The sequence below is a fragment of the Bidens hawaiensis genome, unplaced genomic scaffold (assembly GCF_021521415.1).
Source record: "Bidens hawaiensis isolate Kalapana, Puna unplaced genomic scaffold, B.hawaiensis_p1.1 tig00419633_1, whole genome shotgun sequence".
NCBI classification, from domain to species: domain Eukaryota; kingdom Viridiplantae; phylum Streptophyta; class Magnoliopsida; order Asterales; family Asteraceae; genus Bidens; species Bidens hawaiensis.
The window spans coordinates 50,977-68,723 of NW_027504917.1; positions in this window are offsets into that span (position 1 = coordinate 50,977).

The following is a 17,747-nucleotide window of genomic DNA, read 5'->3' on the forward strand; positions in this document are numbered from 1 at the left end:
GTTCAATTGTTTGCTACTAATCTCATTTTCAGATTCTGGTAGCCCTTTATGGTGTATTGTTTAACATATCTGCTAGTAATTAATTGTCGAGTTGAAGTTTAATTTGTGTTTATCTAAACTGTTTTTATTATTTTGTGGGTGCACACCAGGTGTTTGTGAAAAGTGTTGAGAAACTCTAATTCCAATTTATACCAGTAATGTTTTTTTTGAGCTTCATGAACGTCTACGGTAGGGGGGGGGGGGTTCCGTTGTTGGTGGTTATTCAACAACGTCTATGGTAGCGGGGATTTTTCGTTGGCGGCCGCCGTTCGACGACGCTTGTGGTAGCGGGTATTTTTCGTTGCCGGCGGCCGTTCAACGACGCCTGTGGTAGAGGGGATTTTTCGTTGCTGGCGGTTGTTCAACAACTCCTATGGTAGGGGGTTATCCATTGTCGCGGTCGTTCGACGAAGCCTATGGTAGCTTGCAATCGATCCCAAGAAGAGGTCTTCCGATAATTCTTGTTGCGTTTGTGTTTAATTTTTAGGTTTTAATCTATTTGATTGTTGAGTTAAAGTGTAATATGATTATCTGAAAAGTTTGTAACTCCTAAAAATACTGCAGTTGGATTTACTTTACTTCTTTCTTACACCGATCCGTTTTCCACTTAAGAGGGCTCACATGTGATTAAAGGCGAAACAGGTCAGGTGAAAAATTACAGCCATTGCTTACTGAAATATGCATGTACTTTATTTGCATGGTTAGTTTATTTGTGTTTTTTGACCTCAAGCCACCTCCAATCAGATTGCACACACCCAATAAGCACATCACAAACTACTATGGGATTACTATTATACTTGGTTTGGTTTGGTTAATCGTTTGGGTTTTCAAGTTTCGGGTTAGGCCGAATAACCCGAGGAGGTATCACTCACATTTTTATATAATATATCAACAGACCATTTGTTAATGATCTTAGTTGCCTAATATTTAAGCCCATTTGTTAATATGTTGTTATTATGATTTGATTATCTGTCATCGTATGGTTGTATTGAATCTTTGGTGGTTTAGGTGATTCATATTTGATCATCAAAAATCTTGGATTGGTGTGATTGTATTTTGACTAGTTTATATATAATATATAACTTTGTTTTGTTAGCTAATTTTTACGGTTCGGGGCTTTGGGTGAAGATGCCGGTTTAGGTTGCAAGTATGAAGACATCGGTTTCGGGAAGTTATTGTATATTATTTTCATTTTTAAACATATATATGTGGTATTATGAAACTTCTTTGTATATTTGAATCTTTTTTGTATAAAATTTTCATGCTTAAGGCATCTATCTTGGTGTTTATTGGGTTTTGTAAATCAGCTTCTCTATATCGTGTTTCCAGAATTTTAGGTAATTAAAAAGAAATGGTATTTTACCTTATCAAAAGGTGCGGTTCACTATTTTATGTAATTTTAACAAAGGTGCGGTTCCATTGTAATTTTCTGAAGATGCGGTTCTAATATCAAAATATTCGAGTCTATAAGATGCGGTCCTTCCACCGCACCTTTAAGCCAAAATACCCGCACCTTATGGCAACTTTTGTACTAGTGTAACCTAATCACACACACATAACAATTTTGTGTGCCTCCTCTCTCCTAAAACCGGGTTCCTCTCAAGAACCCTAACACCATTCTTAACTATACATCCTAAAGGGGAACTCGACCAAGATGACAACCATGTCGTCTACATCCTTCTCTGTTGCGGTTACTACTCTCCATGCTGTAACAGGTACACGTATAATTATAGGTTTATCATATTATTCATGTTTTCCATTATCACCATGAGAAATTGATCAGCATGTGGTATCAAGAGCGATGTTTTTTAATCGGTTATTCATGGTTTTCCATTAAATCTGGATTTAAACTGGAAGACTTGAATCTAAAATCTTGATAAAACCTAATTTTAAATTTTTTTTTATGCTTGTACTCATTGAAATCGGTTTATAGATAAACTGTTTAAATCTTTTAGAACCTGATTTCACATTAAAAACTTGTTAAATTTATGGTTTTTCGGTGATGTTCTTCGTGTTCATCATGGGTTTTTCGAAAATAATGCATATTTTGGTTAAAATCTAGATTATGATTGTGTTTTTTCCTAAAATAATTGAAAAACAAATCTCAAAAGATTTTTTGAAATCTGAATAATTATTAAGAATATAAATTTCAAAATTAAACAAATCTTGGAGATAAAATTAATCTCTAACAATTTGAACCAAAATATTATTACCTTAAATAATTTTTGGATTTTAATGCTTACCGAAATTTCGGTCAAACTGAGATTTTATCAAAACCGAAATCTCATTAAAACCGAGATCCCATTAAAAACCAAAAATATTAAAAACCGAAAACCCAATAAAACTGAGAACTCATAATTTGACCGAGAACTCATTACTAGAATCGAGAACTCATTACAAAACCGAAAACCAAAACTTTTCTAATCCAAACAGGTTATTATTAACTAATTAAACGTTTTGTAAATACTTAAAACTTAAAAACCTTTTACAAAACATAAAAGTTTCACTTGAATGAATTTTGATGTGTCACTTCTGCCCAAAGGTGATGTGTTACACATCTACTCCTCATTCAAGTCTAATTACAAAGCTTTGTTAATTTTGTCTACATGATTTAAATGTCTCATTTCTGTCCAAAGGTGATGTATTACATTTATATCCAGCAAAGTTAACTCGTGCATAATTAAAATAATTGTCTCACTTCTGCCCAAAGGTGATGTGTTACAATTGTTTTGCACACATATACTTAAATAAATTTTAATTCTGCCCAAAGGTGATTTATTTTTTGTTTAAGTAGAACTTTTAATTATAGTCTATTAGTTTGATGTTAATAATATACGTATCACATCTTCAATAAAATATAATGATCCTCACATTAATGATCCTTCATTAATCTAATGATCATAAATTTTAATATGTATTATTTTAGTATCCCATAACATTACTCACTATAATTTTCTTTTATAAATAATTATCTCATTCAAATCATCCACTCTAATCTCAAACCCAAATATGTTTTGCTTCATAAAGAGTTTCATTAACTTTTAGCTCTTCTCGTTTTTTGATTATCCTCAAGAGATTACCATCTCGTTGCTCCTAATAATAGTAATAAATAAGAAACCTAGAGCATGAAAAAATGGGATGAGTCAAACATAATGTCTCTTATGATAATCAATAAACTCATGCTATCAAATAGAGTTATCTTAGATTTAGTTTTTCCTAAAACTAATCTAACATCTATTAAATAATTAAAATAACTCATAAGATGCATGTGCTCCTTGAAAATTCTAACTATAAGGTTAAATGGCATTAACGAATACATCATAATGTACAGTACCATGACCAATAAAAATTAAGGGATCACACATGGAAATAGGTACACTTTTCTTATGCATTACATACTAAAATTTTCTATTATTACAATTTGTTGCCTTTAAAATCAACTATAACACTCACAAATACAAAAGGAAAAACGAGTATGTTGATTAGCAACACATGTAAAATAAAAGGATATGGCAGTGGAACATAAGATGTTATTCAACTCACTACCACTAAAACCTTAAAGAGGATAATTATAATGTTCATTGACAAAATACAAGTATTACTTCCAGCTTTAAGTTCTCTAAGGAGAAGTCTCACTGTAAAAATATGTCATGATATTAAGCATAAGTAACAAGACTATCCATAATTCAAAGAATATCTGGCTAAATCAGTAGTCGTATTAATGATATTTAAGTATGCTAATCCTAATATTCCAATTAATACATGATAGATTGAGTCTAGTTTTATAATTTTCTTTACTGATATCAACAAATAACTAAATTGAGTGTTAGTGAAAAAATTTAAATGTTAAAGCTATTATAACCATAAAAAAAATGTCTTCTAATTATGCTTTATGATACCTTAAATATTCTAGAGATTAATTAGAATTTAGTATCATACTTAAGCTACAATATGACAGTTATGAGGTTTGCATAGCCAACATAAAGTCACACCTACCTTAAACTCTCAGATGATTTGTTATCAATATCTGGATTGAAACATTTTTAAAATAGAACTAGATGATATTATATACTTTCACAACTTTTGTTACCATGCAAATAAAAAATATAACAAAAGACAAATGAGACTTATAAAATTCATCCATTAAAACCAAATTTCATGAGAAATCATGACATGGTTGATGAGGGTGATTTTTCATCTAATCCCATTCTTAGTGATTTTAATCATGTGTTAGATGCCCTAAACATTACTTGGCATAAGGAATAAGTATGGGTCCACCATAAGTTATATTTCACTGACATTCGCGGAACTTATTCAAACGGAATATTCAGACATAATACTTTTATCATTTAAAAGGCTTTTACTTGTATCTAATCTGTCTTCTATGGTCCACGGTCTTAAAGAGATCTATTCATATATACTTAATACGATTTCTTCTAAATATGTCCCTAAGTTTATTATGACATCTGGACGTTAATGAAATCAAATCAAGTCTAGCATATATATATAACAGATTCCCATGTCACGTACATCATTGAAACTTCTCTTGCCTATTTCCTAGAGATATTAAAGATCAGTGGGAGCCTTAAGTGTCTCAATCATAACTTACAAGATTTGCAAGAGGTGGGGGAGTGAAAACTTTATATTATCTCAATTACACCTCTTGTACAAGACACTGCTCCACACAACACTATTCTATCAAAACTTATCTCTTTTGAATTTACAATCTCTTACAAAATTTTCATTGTTGCTTAACGTGGGCAAATTCGGATTTCTTACTAAACTAATCCTCAACAAGAGAAACTCCAACAATTTATATTATTAACTTGTTTCTCTGTTAGAATCTATTGGTTTATAAATATTGACCCTAAGCATGCTAATTTCCTAACGGTTCTAAGGTCAGTGGGAGCAGTAAAAGTCCTTATAATGACTTGGCAAAAGTACAAGAGGCAGGGGGAAGAGAGTCATTAAATTTTACTCCAAATTTAACTCCAATTACACCTCTTGTACACCATACTGTACCAACTCTTACACACTTAGAATCCTGAAAATGATAGCAACCTAACCAAGAGCTAATTCATATAACTGAAACTTCAAATAAACCAAATTATCAACTTAGGAGGTCATCTAGGTTTTAAAACCTACTAACTTTGATGATCATGTAAGCTCCCTAACTAAAGTTGAAATGGATGTTGGAAAGTTTAATGATCATACCCCTTCTAATTAAACCATTAAATCAATCAATATTCTAAATAGAATAAAGCTATTATTAGCAAATTAAACTAAACTTCATAAGTCAGAATAACGTTTATGATTTTGTTGAAACACCTAAGGGTGTTCATAGCTAAATTAAATCCTAACACAAACGTTAAGACACAAAGAAGCATGATTGATTGTTAAAGGTTATATTCAAGGACAAATCAACTATCAAAGAATCTCCTTACCTATATTACAAAAGATTTCTTTAAGTATCATTATTGTTCTAGTAGCTTATAATAGTTAAGAGCTACATTAGATGAACATTAAAACAACTTTCGCTAACAATTGACTTACATATTTATATGTTCATAACACAACCTAAAAGTTATAAACTGAAGGTTAAAGAAAAGTTAGTCTATAAGTCAATAAAATCCATATATGGGTTAAAGCAAACATCAAAATGTGATGAAATCTTTATACAATTATTTTCATCAAAAACCTAGTGGATTAATGTACCTACCTCAAGATGAGTGAGAGCAACTAAAAACAAACTTGTCCTTATATAGATGACATTCTTCTGACAAGTATATGTTACATAAGTCAAAGCATTGTTCGTACATACTTTTATGTGATAGTTCTCAGAGATATCCCTTACATAATAGATATCATAACATTCTGAGATAGACCCAAAGGGACGTTAGTTTTGTTCTATAATTTTTATCTTAAATGGGTCCTTATACATGTAACAAGCAATATTGCTCTATTTAGAGGATAATAGGATCATTAAGATTATTACTTTATGCTTCATTAAGTAGAATCCTTATGTAGGTTCAAGTCTATACTCGTTCAGATATTACTCAAAATTGCAACACACTAGATATGTCTAGATTAATGTGAAACATCTAAAAAGAGTAATAAAATATCTTTAAAAGAAACGAAAGACTATAATTTAAAAGAAAACGTGAGAATTCAAACCGGTAGATTAATCTAAACTTTCTCCTATTCAAAGATAAGAAAATGTAATTTTCGGGATATATTCTTATGTCAGAAGATAAATTTATCTCATGGAGGAGACATAATGAACTGATAACAACAACTTAAGTCATAACGACATAATATGTTGATTAATTACAATGTTATTGAATATTTATTAGTGAACTCAGAAGTATTATTAAACTCCAGATAAATTATATATTGAAGACTAATGGTGATAAAGTCAGCTACCATGTTTTCTCAAACAGTAACAGTTTGAGAGGTGCTGCATTAAATTTCGATATGAAACTAATTATTCATTTATGAACGAATTGAGGAATCTAAATTTTCGTATCGAATACATTCATGATATGCTTAAGGATCCTATAACTAAAGGTCTACCCGTAAGTATTATGAAAGCGCTTATAATCATGAGGGGTTTATTGATGACCATGTACAACTGCATATCGTACTATGAATGATTAACTATTAATATTTCCTCACTAGTTTTGATTTTGTATGTCTCTTAATATGTTCTGCATGCATAATGACATATAGACAAAGTACTATACAAATCAAACGTTTGAAGGGCTTACTTGAAAATTTTGATCATAACTACTTAGGTTTTAAATAAGGACTGCGGTATGATTAATGGGGGTCTTGAGCTGATGTTCAATTCAATGACTGTATTTCTCTGCTCCAGTTTGAGTTTAAAACTAAAATGAGTGTTAACTCCTGATCAGGCTTATCTAATACTCATAATAAATGCTTACTCGGCCAAGTGGGAGAATGTAAGAACAAATATATTTTATATATTTATTTATATGGCCATCATTATCATTTATATTATATTAGATCAAAATATTAACTATACCTTATTATATATTAGTTTGGTAATTGTTGATGGGCCATATTACCTATAATTAACTAATAAAGGGTTTCCCCTTGGGTGTATATAAAGAGAGATAAATATTAACATCATAACCTAATCATACACACATAACAATTTTGTGTGCCTCCTCTCTCCTAAAACCGGGTTCCTCTCAAGAACCCTAACACCATCCTTAACTATACATCCTAAAGGGGAACTCGACCAAGCTGACAACCATGTCGTCTACATCCTTCTCTGTTGCGGTTACTACTCTCCATGCTGTAACAGGTACACATATAATTATAGGTTTATCATATTATTCATGTTTTCCATTATCACCCTGAGAAATTGATCAGCACATCTACACATAAATTTCAAAGTGAACTACATTTATCACCCTTGTTTTAAGCTCTGGCTCATACGAATTTGCCAAATAGAACTGAAGAAACACTAATCCAATCCACTTAACGGGTCCTGGATCTAATGAGTCCACAGGGTAGGATACTAATACAACCGACTACGATATGAGCACAACCTCCGGAAGTCCAGCGATAGAAACCTGCAAAACAAGCACCGTGAGCTCGTTACAGGAAGAACAAGAGAGAGGGTCTTCCTGTAACCACCCTCCGGCGTGAGAATAAGTACAGTTCTAATGGAGAGAAAGTACATAAGTATTGAGAGTAGATCGTGGAGAGTGAATGAATACCACATGCAGATTGTGATGGTATTTATAGCCGAAGAGCGTGGGAATGTGATTGGGCCAGCTGTCCCGTTATAAAAGATCTCTCATAACCGTCTAGACACGTGCCCACATATGATAGGTTGAGCTATATGTCCCATGTGCATGGTTATAACAACCTGGACACGTGTCTCTTTATGATAAGACAAAATAACCCTGGTATGTGCACGGTTATAGCAATCTGGCCAGCTATCATTCATTCATTGGTTGATGGGTCACGTATACTCCAAGAAAAGATCTTAGTAATTCTTCTAGAAGGTAATTAGTTAATTACAGCTGTCCTGTGGCATTGACTTCCGGCCATCCTGGCGGGTGAATGTGCTACCCTGCGGATGACTTCTAAGGGTACCTGGATGCTTCAGCGCATGGTCTCTAGGACGTATTGTTGCTCTTCCTTCAGTGAGTTATGCGGGTGATCCATTTATCCCGCGAGTGGTACTTAAGGGTATTTGGGTCTTTTTGGTACCCTACCTCTATAAGTCCCCCCAGTCCATTGTTTCTTCCGTGTAAATTTTTACGCGGGTGAAATTTTGGACTTAAGATATATTTGGAGGTTTTTTGAATTTTGAAGTTTTTGGCAGAAATATCTTCTGTTGTGGTGTGGATAACCATGAAAAAGACAATTTGACAACTTGCAGGCGCGTGAACAGGTGATGAGACTTTTATGCCGGCTGTCACTGTACTCGACTGTGTACCTTTTTCTCTTTTTCGAATTTCCCGTGTGACGTGGCGTCTGCTGAGTGGACGACGTCTTTCTCTCTCCACTGTTCGTATCCCATCGCATTAATTGCGATGGGTATAAATAGTGGAGGTTATCTTCTTTTTGAAGTTTTATCGCCTTTGATTTTTCATTTCTTCTTTGCTTTTTACTCTCGAATTCTTGATTGAACCTTTGATTTTATTCAAAATTGCTCGTTGCTTTCCTTTTACTTCTGAATCGATGGCCGGAGATAGAAGGTTAACGCCTGATATTGACACTGTGGAGATCAGTTGGGACAGATCTGAATACGATGAGTTGGTTCGAGCTTATGGAATTCTGTCAGAGTGGGGTTCGGAATTCCCCAACGCTGGGTCTATTGCTAGCATGCCTCATGCCGGCAAGATGGCAGTTTACGCCAACTTCTTTACTCATGGGAATCTTCGGTTTCCGATAACCAAGTTCCTCATGAAGGTACTTAGTGCATATGGGATCCATCTTTCCCAGTTACATCCACTAGCGCTTACGCGAATTCGTGTGTAAAGCTAATGGGATGGTGCCACGAATTGACCGATTCCCAATCTTTTACCGGGTGACTAATCACGGCGGATGGTTTAAATGTGTTCTGATACCTGAAAGGATTATCGGAATTGAACCATCCGGCGGTGCTCAAGAATGGCGAACCAAAAATTCTTTCGGATTTCAGAAGATGTTGTTCCAGTAGCCATGGTCTATCGTCCGGCCAATGAGGCACTGCCGGATGTTGTTACGGCTTCACATGAAGGCCAGGAATGGTTCCGCATCAAGATGTCCAAACCAACTCCAATGCGGGCCCTTTCGGAAGGAGCCTTAGTGTGGGCGGATATGAGCCGCCTGTGGGCGTATCCTGATCTGGAGCCATTCCTCATGAATGTGGATGAAAGTGAGTCTTATTCTCTTTGTGACTATAGCTTTCTGTAAAAACTCTGTTTTGAAGTTTCGTTGTGTATGTTTCAGGTCAAGGGACTATGCTTAATGCCCTTTATGACGATAAGGGTTGTCCTCAGAAATGTATCAAGGACGCACAAGTATTACCTATTCTAGACAGGACCCGAAATCATTTCCTCTTTCTGACTAAGGTGTGCGCAGAACCTATAGTCTCGGAAGCTATCTTCCAAACAGGTGCATACATCCTTAATCCTTGTCCGCTTAATTTCATTACATTTGATGGGGTGATTGTACTTCTGTCCTCAAGTGAGGAGTCAACACCTCAGGAGGAACATGACTCTGATTTTGCTTCTGAAATCTCATCTGTCTCGCATGCGTTGACAGAGTTAGAGAAGAAGAGGAAGTTTCAGTCTCCCAAGGCAAGTGATGCGGGTGTAAGCCACGCGGATGCTAAGGGAGGGCCCACAACGAAGAAAGCTAGGACCCATCGTCCAAGAAAACAGAGGGTCAAGCTTGGTGATCGCATCAAGGAGATGTCTCGTAAGTCTTCCTGAACACTTTACCTTTCTGTTATACTTTAAACTCTGGTTAACTTTTTATCTTGTTGTGTGCTGAGCCAATTGGGGCTACTGGTGGGAGTACAACGTTGGAGAAACCACCATCCTCACCGCCAGAAATGGAGAAGCCACCATCTCCTCCTCCCGAGAAGGAGAAGCAATCATCTCCGCTGTTTGAAACGGGGAAACCACCGTCTCCACCGTCAGAGACCGAGGAAGGATCACTCCATCCACCAGAGACCGCAGAAGCACCAACGACTGTCATATCTAGTTACGCTTCCGTGTTTAAGAAGCAGGAAATAGTCCTGGCTACTGAAGGACTAGTGGCGCATGATGCGCCACATCAATCATCATTTCTTCCTCCTCCATCTCATTCCTCTTCCTCGGTACGCCCCCAATCATTAAGCTTTGACTATTATGGGGTACCCAATCTAGGAGAGGATGGCCAATTACACATTCCTCATTGGAATGTCACAAAAGGATCTCGATTCACAGATCCGGACACTTGTGCTTCTTTTGTTAGCCAATGTGTCCCGTCTGCGGAACGGATCATTCAACATGGTCGTTCCTGTCATGATCTTCAAATGGATTTCTCTTCGTCCCTAGCCAACACCATGGCTAGCAGGCAAGAAATTTTACGTGAATGGCGCTCCATGGGTGAGATGTGGGGCGAGATGTCTCGGGCCGCGAAAGAGGCCAAGAAGGAAGCTGGCGAGTATCGTCTTGCGGCTAAGACTGCTAAGTGGAAGCTATCTTATGCCGAAATTGCTTTGAAGGCTGAGAGAGACAGACAAGCTGCTGCAGCTCGCCAGTGGAAAGAATCTTGTCAGAAGCAAAATGACCTTCTTCAAACTGCTCGGGACGAGACTCAAAGGAAGACCTGGTTAAGGAACTTGAGGTTAACGTTGCGTTAGAAGCTCAAGTGACTTGCCAAGGTGCCATTATTCAAGCCCATGAGGTGGAGGCCCAACAACATAAGGAGCACGCGAAGCTCATGGGAAAAACAGCTGCTGAGATGCAATCCGCATATGACTCGCTCCTGCAAGTGCGTGAGGAGGCAAAATCCCGTGCAGCCGAATATTTAAATGACAAACAGAAAATAGCTGACGGGTTCAACGTCCACGAACTTCAGGAGAGAGCGGAGCGGGCTGAAAGGGAACGATGATGGCTATTGGGGAAGGGCCTTAACTCGGTATGTTGCCCTATTCTTCATCCTTTAATTTTTATTGTACCGCTAATGTTTATGAATCTCCTTTGCTTTGCAGGTTATCAATCATATTAAATAAGAAAGTGAGTTAATGGACACTCTCGCCTTCCTACTCAATGCCTCTTCTCAATCTGGTCGCCTGATAGGCTTTAATGAAGGATTACAATACGCTCAGGCTGGCCGTCCCATTGAGGAGCACCCGATACATGGCCTTAATGTCCAAATGGAATATGACATGCACCTGAATGAGTATGACAATCTGTCATTCCCTCTTCAGGGCATGCTTCCAGAGTTCGCGGCGGTGAGTGATGGAGTGAGCCGCCTAAAGAAATTCTTGGAGGAAGATTCGGAATATGCTCCATCAACGCCTCCCTCCTCACCAAAAACCCAAGAGCAGGAGGATGCATCTGCCCCTGCCTCTTAGAATAGTTTACATATTTGTAATTTGTTTTTTGACTTCCTTATAATTTTCTTTTGATATGAATAAAAAGAGGTTATCCGCCGTTTTGTGAAATCTATATTGTGTCACACTTAGGATATTTTATTTTGAGATATTTTGGATTTGCAGGTGGGGGTAAAGCGATGACGTGGCGGAAAAAGGACTGTTGCTGGACAATTGATAAGACGTGCATGACGTCTTTCTGTAGTCCCTTTTTGCTTTTTCGTCTTTCCCGCCGGACGTGTCATCTTCTGGTTGGACCACACTTTTCTCTCTCTACTGGAAATCCATCCATCACATTAATTGCGATGCGTATAAATAGGGTGTTTCCCATTCAACTTCATTCTTATTTCCTTCAACTCTTTTCTTTCCTTTGAACTTTTTTTGATTCTCAGATCTATTCTTTGCAAACATTTACAAGAATTCTTCGTTTCCCGATCTTCACTATTACAATGGTTGGAGAACAGAAGAGCAATCCTTCCATTGATAACGTTGTTATCCACTGAAAGGAAAGGGATTTCGAAGACATCGTAAACATCTATGGTTTAGCATCAGAATGGGAACCTGAATATCCAGTGGATGGTTTCACTGCCGATCCTCCTCCGGCCAAGAAAATGGTCGTATATGCGGACCACTTCACGACATTAAATCTTCGATTTCCTATAACAAATTTTTCAAGGCCATGTTAACGGCATATGGAGTTCACCTGTCGCAGGTCCATCCTTTAGGGATGTTAAGAATTCGCCACTTTGAATTTTGCTGTCAGGGCCACAATTTGGAGCCATCGATTTGCCGGTTCGTTGTCTTCTACAAGATGACCAGCCGTGGCGGGTGGTATAGCTGGGCAACCACCGGAAAAGGCGTTATTGGTACTGAATGGTACCGGAGTCTTCATGAATGGCGGCCGAAGTTTTTCTGGATTCGGGAGGACGTTATTCCCTTTGCGATGACCTATCGCAAATCAGATGTTGCGATGCCCATGATCCATGCCATCACGGAGTTGAACGTTCCGTGGTTCAAGACTTTAACCCGCACTCCCACTCCTATGCGTGCGATACACGAGGGAGCACTAGACAGTGCCAAGATGAGCCACATGTGGCCTTTCCCTGACTTGGTGATGTGTGTATAATGATGCTCTGACAACTAAGCTTTTAATTTATTAAACGAAAATTCTAAAGAAACCACACAAAACCGGCAAGTGTACCGATCACTAATAGTATAGCACTAAGGAAGTCAGAGTATCGAACACAAGGACACTTGAAAACGATAATGATACTTAACCCTAACCAAGACTCACCTAAGAATATTAAATGATTTTTAATATAATCAACTACTTAACCTAACTTACTTTAACTAAATTAAATGACTTAAATTAACAAGACTATACGAAACTTTAAGAATACGATTTATCAATGGAGACAACGTCTACCTAGGTAAGAATCCTATTGAAGGTATAGTAAGCTAATGGATTTTAGAATCTCACGACACTGGTTCCTAAGGATGACACAACTAAGGTTCACTCAAGAAAGCTAGATCACCTCTCGGTCTCACTAACAAACCCTAACCTACACCTAGTTGATTTTAAAAACTAACCGGGTAATGAATTGCTAAAATGCTCTAATGTCGACTCTCCTCTCGGTCTCACCGACACACTACCCTAATGGAGACGAATACTACGCAACCAAGGATAGAGGAACAATTTAGTTTAACTTAAACTAGGTCAACTAATCGCTCACAAACCCAAACCCGACAAGAACCGAACCCGCTCTCGCGCGATCCTAATCCTAACAAGTAAAAGATATGAGACGAGTTTACTTCCTATCACCTCTCAGTTTCTAAAAAGGTGTCTACCCGCTGATTTTAACTAATTAATATACCCACTTAAACCCTACGGTTGTACTTCCCGCAAACAATCTCTACACACAAAGTAAAGAGTTTAAACAAGCTAAAATCAACTAAAACCGATTCAATCAATCAAAGCAAGAGGTAATGAGTATTATTAATCAAAACACAGCCACTAAACACAACCTAATTCAATGTTAAACCAAACTTTACATTAACAATTCCAGCCATGATCATCAACAATCCAAACTACTTACTAAAACCTAACAATAATCATCTAACATAGGTAGAACTAACTACTTTAGCCTAACATTGGTTTTGGACAGCAGCTAATACTTAAGTTAAACATCATAAACATCAATAAAAATAAGTAAACTCATTCAAAATTTAAGAACAATCAAACACAAGTCAATCTTCAAGTTACTTGCAAAACAATCCAAAGCAAACGATCAAATCAACTAGTTAGGGTTCTTGAACAAAAACACAAAGTTTATGAATGTATTACTCAATATTATGGCTGAGATTATGAGTGTATATGGTCCCTAGCTGCTGTCCACAACCGTCCTTAGCCTCCTCCTTCTTCCCTTGGCTCAAGAATTGCAAAAAACGACTTTCTTTAACCCTAGAAGCTGTCGAACGAAATTTTTATGGCTGGTTGCTGCTAATTTCGGGATTTAGGGCTTGTTTGGGTTCTTATTTTCTTTAATTAACTTAATATATTATGCATAAAAGGCTTGGATCTAGTGGGCTTGGGTCGGGCCTTGAGTTATAGTCTTCAAAATTGATCAAAAAGGCCCCTAAAGTCTTTAAACTTAACTCTTTTTTCCATCAAATTTCATAACCTACAAGTAACATTCAATCTTTGTAAAATCAAGCAAAAACCACCCATAACTCTTATTAATTAAATAATTAAGCATGTAAAACATGATAAAAAGATATGAAAAGTAAGTGTGTTTTGCAACACATCAAACTTCCCCATACTTAAGACTTTTTCATCCCTGAAAAAGTTTGATGCAGTTGAATCAGAATCGGAAAATTACAGCCTTGCAAACATACAGGTTAATTTTTAAAGCTCAGAAAAACGCAAAAACCGTGATCACCGATATTGTTGTCCACTTAAACCCATGCCTTAATCTTTACCGAGACAAATAAGATCCGACAATAATATTACTCAGTGGTTTACACAATTAAGACCCACTTATTTTCAGCTTTTACCGGACCAGACCACCCCAAATTGACTTAAACCTCAAAATTAGCAGAATTAAAATTTTTGTTGCTATATTTTTTTCTTGAATAGTTAAGACGATCAAGGGTATTGTTTATCGACCTAAGCTTAAGCATCAAAGTCTACCAAGCAGCCATTAGATACGATTAAGGTTCAATTAATTAATAGCTAGTGTTCCCCACAACATGACATACCCCCGTTATCAAGCAACACACCAAAACCATCACCATAGGTGAGTATGCTAAATTTCATCTGTAGGGCTTACATGTAGCATGTCCCTTGTGGTCCGTTTCTTAATGGTAATGAGACACGAGCAATGGGACTCCACATGGCTAACAGCGTGGATGATCAAGTCTGTAGTGTATTTGTACTTTTGTACTTTTGTGATCATGTTTAAAGACTTATAAGGGTTTGCTCTTTTTGGCTTTATTTTAAATATCCACAACCCCACTTAGGAATTGTGAATACCTAGATGAATAGATTGCATACAGACCCATGGTCTCCGGACCCGAAGTATACCATCAATACAAGATTTAAGTTTATAAAACCATACGTCAATGAGGTGTAAAACACTAAACTAGCAGTTTAAGATTTATATCACAGGCTACACAGCATACTCTAACGTTAAACCTACCCAAGCATCATACGATAACGTATTCAAATTTTTAAAACTCATGATATATCCAGTTTTTCATACCAAAATTTGAGGCATGAGTATGGCCCGACCTTTCATTACTTATCTTCCAAGGACAAAACGCTTTACCCACAAAAGATTTCCGTTTTAACCATTTTATCAAATTTTCCCTTTCATTTTCAAGGCTGAGCCTACCGACACATCCCAAGTTAAGTGCGTTTTCTTTTATTTTTCTCATATTATTAGTAGTTTGAAAAACCGATTTCCGATAAATATCATCATCTCCCACTTTAACGCAAAAAAAAAATCAAGGGACATTTTTCTTTAAAAATATTTTTGTTTTTTTATATTTTTATTTATTTATTTTTTTAATTTTAATTTTTTTAAACTCTTTTATTTTTCTTAAAAATGAAAATGTCAATTCCCCATCCCCACACTTAAATTTCACATTGTCCTCAATGTGAGACAAGGAAAAGACAAAACTAAACATAAAGAAAAATAAAGTGGAACAGACTCTCCTTGCATATGTGATCATGCAAATGTGCGGTGAATCATGTTACTCACCCTCCTATTCGAACGCATGCTTAAAACTCCAGTGCTCTCTATCAAGCTATCACTAACGAACGAAAGCGAAAATCCTTAAGCAAATTGCATCCCCACACTTGCTTAAAACTCCAGCTCATAAACCGTCATCAACCAACCAACGAGTAACCTGCAAGTAAGAGAAGAAACACCCGGCAAAACTCGGAAATAAAAATAAAATGAAAATAAAATAATAAGAAAAGATATTACCGGGTTGCCTCCCGGGAAGCGCTAAGTTTATTGAATAGTCTTCAGCCGGACTCGCTCCCGAAACCTCAATCAGGAGGCTTCTTCATTATCCTCTTCCCATCGATGCTCCTCAATACTCTCCTCTTACAATTGGTCGGGAAGAAACCAATTGCACAACTCTCATGGGCACGACCATATGAATTAATCTCGGCTCACCAACTCTTAGACTCCCCAAAAAATGATCCCCTAAAGTGAGACGGGAGTGACGAACTCTTCTACACACCATGATCTCTGAGCCTAGATATCCTCCTTATTCTTTTAGCCAACTTTTTAAACCTCGACACGTCCCGAATGGAGATTAAGTACGGTTCATATTTTAGTTTTTCACATTCAAAGTGCAATGGTGGAAAGACTGATTCACCAACCACCTCATGGCTCTCCTCACAAGGCTCATTCTTGATCCCCGCACCTGGCTCGTTATACAATAGATCCTCAAGCAACTTTAAATTGCCAAGTGGGTCAAACTCTCCTTCATCTGTCATGGTAAAATCCATCAAATCTTCACCAAACTCATCCTTAAATTCTTCCTCTTAATAGGGAACATACTCCTCTACTCTCTGCTCCTCCATTCTGATATCTTCAATCTCACTCAAGTTTCAAATAAAGGTGGATTCAAAGGTGGAATATATTTCAAATCCTTTCTAATGGCAAATAATACATCGTCCATTATTGATTCCAATTCTGGGGTTGGCTCTAATATATTTCCTGATAAGTCTTTATACCCTAAGAAGTTCCCCATTTAATCATATGCAAATTGGTATGGAGGAGGCTTTGCTACAAGTGATTCCCATGGAGCTTTCCGTGCCTCGACTTCTATCCTCCTTCGCACATAAGCATCATGTACCCAGTGATCTCCGCCACACACTTTGCACTATGGCGTTCCAACGTGTCGTCCGAGCAATTCCCTTTAAAGAACACTCAAAAGAAAAGGATCACGGGCACCAGATAAAAATAGAATAGAATACTTAAAATAAAATTAAACTAAAACTAAACTAATTAAAATAACTAATCTAATCTAATATACGAAAATACAATAGGTAAATCCTAACTCGGGTCGTTCTCAATACGCCTCTAACCGTGTCCCCGGAAACGGCGCCAAAAACTTGATGTGTGTATAATGATGCTCTCACAACTAAGCTTTAAATTTATTAAACGAAAATCCTAAAGAAACCACACTAAACCGGCAAGTGTACCGATCACTAATAGTATAGCACTAAGGAAGTCCGAGTATCGAACACAAGGACACTTGAAAACGTTAATGATACTTAACCCTAACCAAGACTCACCAAAGAATATTTAAATGATTTTTAATATAATTAACTACTTAACCTAACTTACTTTAACTAAATTAAATGACTTAAATTAACAAGACTAGACGAAACTTTAAGAATACGATTTATCAATGGAGACAACGTCTACCTAGGTAAGAATCCTATTGAAGGTATAGTAAGCTAATGGATTGTAGAATCTCACGACACTGGTTCCTAAGGATGACACAACTAAGGTTCACTCAAGAAAGCTAGATCACCTCTCGGTCTCACTAACAAACCCTAACCTACACTTAGTTG